Source organism: Condylura cristata, unplaced genomic scaffold (genome assembly GCF_000260355.1).
Source record: "Condylura cristata isolate star-nosed mole 26May11 unplaced genomic scaffold, ConCri1.0 scaffold00034, whole genome shotgun sequence".
Classification (NCBI taxonomy): Eukaryota; Metazoa; Chordata; class Mammalia; order Eulipotyphla; family Talpidae; genus Condylura; species Condylura cristata.
In genome coordinates, this window is record NW_004567135.1 from 4886065 (window position 1) to 4893007 (window position 6943).

The following is a 6943-nucleotide window of genomic DNA, read 5'->3' on the forward strand; positions in this document are numbered from 1 at the left end:
ATGCGGAAGTGGCTTAAGCTTCTTAGTGCTGTGCTTTAAACAGCTGCACCACCAGGGAGGGCCGAACGTCTCCTGGTTTTAGCGTCTCCCGCTTTAACCCCAACTCTATGGGTGCTGTTAGTTATCTTTCTTAAAGGTGAACTTAATCAGCTACTCCTATCTAAAGTCTTTAAATGTCTTCCAGTGGAGTATAAATGAAGTCCACATAGCTTACTGGTGGGCAAACAGGCCTTTCTGTCACGCTTGTCTTTTCAGATTACCTCGTCACCAATCTGTCCTCCCATCAGTCACCATAAATTCCCACCATACTGATGTATTTATAACTTTTCAAACACATTAAGCTTATGTGCTCAGTCAAGCCTGACTTTCCTCCATCTTTCTTGATATGTTCCTTTTATTGTTGTTCTCATTTGGAAAATTCAAACAATCCCTAAGCTCGACCTCGATCCCTTTACCAGTTCCTCTGCTACCATCTCCACTGTCACCACCACAGTGAAACCAGTGATGCCACTGTCACCACCACGGTGAAGCCACCATCCTTATATGTGCTGCTGAAGTAGCCTGGTCTCCTCCATTCTCGACCACTCCATAGTGAAGTCATGACGTAAAGTGAATTATGACTCTTCTTCTGAATAAAACCACCAGTAGCTTACCATTGAGCTCAGAATCAAATCTGCATTCTCACAGTGAAGCCCTTACCAGCCTCTCCAGCTTTACCACAGGTCACTTCTCCGTCTCTTATTCTATTAGTTATCTATAATTGTGTAACAAATCACCCTAGACTTAGTGGCTTAAAACAACAAATATCTATGATCTCACAGTTTCTGTGGGTCAGGAATCTGAGACTGACTTCGCTACTTGGTTTTGGCTCAGAATTTCTCATGAGGGTGCAGACAAGATGTCAGGGGTTGCAGCTCTAGGTCACTAGGGATTGGAAGATTCCAAGATGTCTTGTTGACATGGTTATTAGCAAGAGGATTCAGTTCCTTATCATGTGGGCTTCTCCGTAAAGTTGGAGAGTACCTACTTCCTGCAGAGGGACTGATCCAGGAGCAAGAACAGGAGCTTTACAGAGCCTTCCATGGCCCATCCGCAGAAGTCACCCGCCATCACTGCTGCCACATTCTGTTTATTAGAAGCATATATTTAGGGGCTCTCCCTGGTGGCACAGGGGCTAAAGTGCAGCAGTAGGAAGCTCTCACAGCCACTGCAGCACCAGTTCGATCCCTGGCCAGGGAGGTGACCCACATGGTGCAGCAGACCTCTCCTGTCTCCCCTTAGCAGTGTGTTTCAGTCCATCTGCCTGTTCTGCTCCCGACTCTGTCTCTGGTGAATTCTCCTACCCCACACCTCTGACCTGTACCCCAGTTCGTATGTGTATAAATAAGTCAATCTTTTAAAAAAATGCAACTAGACCAGCAACTTCTGTTGTAATTGTTGATGAAAAAAATGTATAACCTGAATCTGATCATGAGAAAGTATTGGAAATAGCAAACAGGAACATTACACAAAACAGTTCTGTCATAAAGTGTCAAGGAAAGACCAAGAGACCATTCCATGTTGAAGGATTCTCACGCAGCGTGACCTCTAAACGCCAACAAGTGAATCTGGTATGCATCCTTTTGCTCTAAAGGACATTTTGGGGACAATTAGTAACACTGGACTAGGGCCCATGGGCTATATGACGGTAATGTATCAAACATTAATTACCTGTTCTGGGGCCTCTACTGTGATACCTACAAGGCCCTACTACGCAGAAACCGTGCACTGTAAGGTAGAGAGCTGATGAGAAACCATATTATCAACTTACTCTCAAATGGCTCAGAGGGGGAAAAAAAGGCATTTATTCCATTCTTTTATCTTTAAGTTTGATGTGAATTAATTTAATTTAATTTTATTTTATTTTTATTTTTTTAATTTTATAAGTTTATTTTTACATCATTTTGTACATTTTTTTCCATCTCAATTGTAATCCCTGTGGATGATGTGAATTAATTTTTAAGAATTAATAATTAAGCACAAAAACCCACTGAGAACTAAAGAAATACCTGCTCTCACCACTTATATTCAGCATTGTTTCTAAGATTTTAGTTGGTACAATAAAGAAAATTAAATAAGAAGCATATATTTTGGACAGGAAGCACCCTCATGTTTCATAGATAACATGATCTCTTATGATCTCTTATACAGAGAAATCCTATGTGATCTACAAAAATACCACTAGAACTAAAAAGTGGATTTAGCAAAGATATAGGATACAAATCAATACTAAAAGTCAACTATACATGGTAGCAAAAAAAAAAAAACAAAACAAAACCCAGTAAGTGAAATTTTAGAAAACCATTTAGAATAACATCAAAATATATGAAATGGTGATGAATTGGACAAATTGATTTGCAAAAACTCTACTGAAAACTCTAAAATGTTGCTGAAAGAAATCAAAGACCTAAACAACAGACATAAGTGTATTTAGACTCACGTGAGAAGACTCCACAACACCGTCACCCCTCGCGCTGCTGCATCAACACAGCTCTGCGCGGATTTTCCCCTTTTTTCAGTGACGCCGCTCTGGGCGGTGGTAGAGCATGAGCAGCCTGGAGGCTGCACCCTAAGTAGTGCACCCCGGTCCAAAAGCAGTCTCCTATTCATTAACACTGAGCACAAAGGTGAGGTAAATAAGTGGGGAGTGTCTTGCGTGGGTGATGGGATTAGGGGTGAGAAGCTGATTCTAAAGTGTGTACGGAAATGCCAAGAATCTAGGACCAAAACAACTTTGAAGAGAACAAAGTTGGAGGGTTTATACTACCTGTTCTCAAGCAATCAATGCAGTGATAGAAATCCAGTGGTCTTGGGGTAAACAGGGCAAGAGACCAATGAATGGGGATAGATACCAATGAAATTCTAATAAAGCAAAGGATAAATGTTCAGCAAAGGGTCGGAAACAATATACAAAATAAACAAACAAAACTTGATAGTTACTTCATAATAAGTACCAAAATTAAATCAATTTATTGAATCAGTACATCTTGGTAAGATGAAGGAGAAGAGATTAAGGAGAACAAAGATATTTGCTTAATATATGTATTTATAAACATTTTTAAAAGATTTATTTATTTATGCACACAGGCACTGGGATACAGACGAGAGGTGTGGGGGTGTTGAGAGGATCCCCCAGAGACAGAGTGGGGAGCAGAACAGGAGGGTCTACTGAAATGCACTGCTGAGGGGAGCAGCGGGGAGACAGGAGAGGTCTGCTGTGCCCTGTGGGTCACTCCCAGGCCGGGAATCGAACTCATGCTACAGTGTCTGTGGATAGCTTCACAGGGCTGAGACTTAACCCTTTGTGACTCCAAGGAGGGCCTGCTTAATATATATTTTATAATTACATGTAAATATTCATAACCAACTGAAAGAGAATACTCAAGGCCACTGCAGGCCTCCTTTCTGTAACCTCTCATTTCCCGTTCTGTGTTCCCTTTGCCTTCAGGAAGCATTTCAACTGGTCCTGTTCTTTACCTGGTAGGTCACCCAAACCTTAATTCCTGAAGGCTCTGGGTCATTTGTAGTCCTTTTAGACTGAGTAGTTTTCTGTTGCCCTTACTCACAGATGTCCTAAAGGATCACTTGTATTCCAGACATTGCTTCCTTAACTTTTCTGTGGAGTAACATTCCATTTTCTGCTTCACAGTCAGAATCAATCACCCCTAGCTAACTCAGACCTACCTTCTTCACTTCTTGATTCAGAGGCCTTATTGGTCCAGAGTGACTAGGCAGCAACCTTAACTTCCTGTAAGGGAATGATTGTATCTCTTGGTGAAAGCCTTTCTCCCTTTAGAACTAAAACCTCTAGGCCAGCAGAGCATATGGAGAAGGAGCGAAAATGTTGCTAGTGGGTAACTAGTGGGAATAATGACTGGTGCCCTGGCTTCCCTGGTGGTGCAGAGGATTAAGTCACAGCACTGTGAAGCTGTCTGCAGCCAATGCAGGCTGAGTTCTATCCCCAGCCAGGGAGCTGACACACACAGTGCGGCACACCTCTCCTGACCCGCACAGAGCTCCCCTCAGCAGTGGACTTCAAACTGCCTGTTTATCTATTTATGCATAGGCATAATCTTAAAAAAAATTTATTTATTCATACAGAACTGGAGTACAGGCCAGAGGTGCAGGGGGGTGAGAAGAGTCACTAGAGACAGAGCGGGGAGCAGGTTGACTGAAGTACACTGCTGAGGGGAGCAGCGGGGAGACAAGAGAGATCTGCTGCGTCCCCATATGTGGTCAGGGATGGAACTCAGGTCATAGGGATGGTAGCGCTGAGACTTAACCCTACCTAGACCACCAGGGAGGCCCTGAAGAGTGGTTTCTTAGATTTAAACAAGAATGATGCACATAAGAAAAAAATCAAGTCCTTCAAAGGACAAGGTTAGAAAGTGAAAAGACAACTCAGAATTGGAAAAGATATTTGCAAACTTTTATCTGATGAATCTAGTTTCTACAATATAAAGAGAAAGATAACCCAATTACAAAATGCATAAAGGATTTAACAGACATTTCTCCAAAGATGTATAAATGGCCAATAAGCACATCAGAGGATTTTCTACCTTAGTCATTACAAAACCACTATGAAAAACCACTATGAGGGGCCTCCCTGGTGGTGAAACGGTTAAAGCACAGCACTATAAAGCTATCTGCAGCATGAGTTCAATTCCTGGCTGTGGTGACCCACAGGGTGCAACAGACCTCCTGTCTCCCCGCTGCTCCCCTCAGCAGTGTACTTTGTCCATCTGCCTGTTCTGCTCCCCACTCTGTCTCTGGGGAATCCTCTCACCCCCTGCTCCTCTGGCCTGTATCCAGTTCTTGTGTGCATAAATAAATAAATCTTTTAAAAATATATCCAAATAAATAAATAAAATTGTGAGTATGAAAACCCCAGAAAACAGACCTGAGACCTGTGGCTTTCCAGAGGGGTGGGGAGAGGGAGTGGGAAGAGGAGAGGAAGTAGGGGGCACACAATGGTCTTTGGTGCCTCGACGGTAGGAGTGCTGTGGTGACTACACCTGAGGTGGGAACCGGGCACTGTCAAGCACTGGTAAGAATGTGGGAAAGGGTGCAGCAATAACAATAAATAAAGAATAAATAAAATTTTCAGCCCCTCCCCTCCCCACTTGTTAGTGTGAGGATATGAAGAAACTGGAAACTTGGTAGTTGCTGGTGGGAATGTAAACTGAGGCAGCTGCTTTAGAAAAAGTCTGTCAGTTTCTCAGGATGGTAAACATAGGGTTACCACATGACTCAGCAGTTCCACTCCTTGGTATGTATCATGAGACTGAAGAACAGTGTTCACATAGAGACTTGTATTTGAATGTTCAAAGCAAATTACTCATAATAGCTCCAAAATGGGAACATTCCAACTGTCCGTCAACTAAAGAAAGGACTATCCAGTCAGTAAGCTATCAGTTAAAAAGGGAAGAAAGTACTGATATATACAACATGAGTGAACCTTGAAAACATAATGCATAAGCAAAAGAAATTAGACACAAAAGGTCACATATTACACAATTGCATTTATATAAAATGACTGTAACAGGCAGATCCACAGATCAGAAAGTTAAGACTTGCCAGGGATTGGTGAGGGTTAAATGGGAAGTGATGTCTCATGAGTGACAGCATTTTGGGGTGAGGGAAATATTCTGACATTTTCCGTAGTAGTTGAATAACTTTGTGAGTATACAAAAAATCACTTAATGATATACTTTAAAAAGTTAACATTTCAGGTACGTGATTGTACCTGAATTAAAAAAAAAGAAAAAACTGGGCCAAAGGACATAACTGTTACAAAGTTAGGGAAGAGTAGGGAAAGGGAGAATGAGGGAGAGAATAGAATTCTGTTTTGGACACGTTAAGTGAAATATTGATCAGACATTTCGAAGTGGATTTATTAAGCAAGAGATATTAATTGGCAGTTCAGGGGAGAGGTGGATTAGATACAAAATTTAAGGAAACCCTATTAAATATGTAATACATTTAGCATGGTGCTTGGAACACAGTAAGACCTATAACTGTTGGTTATTCTATGTTATTTTGTATGTATAGAGTAATAGCCAATTGTCTTAGGATCCTTTCCTCTAATAGTTTTTAAATATTTATTCATGCACACAGAACTGAAGTACAGGACAGAGTTGCGGGGGTGTGAGAGGCTTCACCAGAGACAGAGTGGGGAGCAGAACAGGCAGATCAACGAAGTACATGGCTGAGGGGAGCAGCAGGGAGACAGGAGAGGTCTGCTGTGCCCTGTGGGTCATCTCCCTGGCTGGGGATCGAACTCTCCGTGAAGTGGCTGCAGCCAGCTTCATGGTGCTGGGCTAAACCCCCTGTGCCACCAGGAAGGGCCCAACCCTTCCTCTAATTTGTAACGTGACCTCTGTTATATAGGAATCTTCTTTATATGTTGAAGCTCTGTTGCTACCTTTCTTTCAAGTAGGAATTGTTTTAAGGGAGAGTAGAAGCCAAGACTTCTAGTGACTTCTCTGATGATTTGCGGTCACAAGAACACAAGATTCTCTTTGCTGCCTATAGAGAAACCCCCTTTCAGGGGATGCTCTGAGGACAGATGAGATTCTAGGGAGGACATTCAGAAAACTTAGTAATTAAAGCTGCAGAAGGAAGTTACTGAGGGAACAGAGATTCCAGAGGTAATATTTTGAGTCAACTCTCCTTACAATCATACTTTGTGGTAAAAACCACTTAACATAAAATTTACCATTTTGGTCGATATGAGAAACTTTTGACAGGGTCTCCCCAAGGTTCTCTCCTCACAGTTCAACTCCTGGTTCCACCACGACTTCTTCAAAGAGGCCCCCCGCAACACCCAGATGCTGCCCCACTTCTCCCTTTTCATCACCCTGCAGCACTCTTCACTGACTGACTTATTAACCATTTCCCCAAC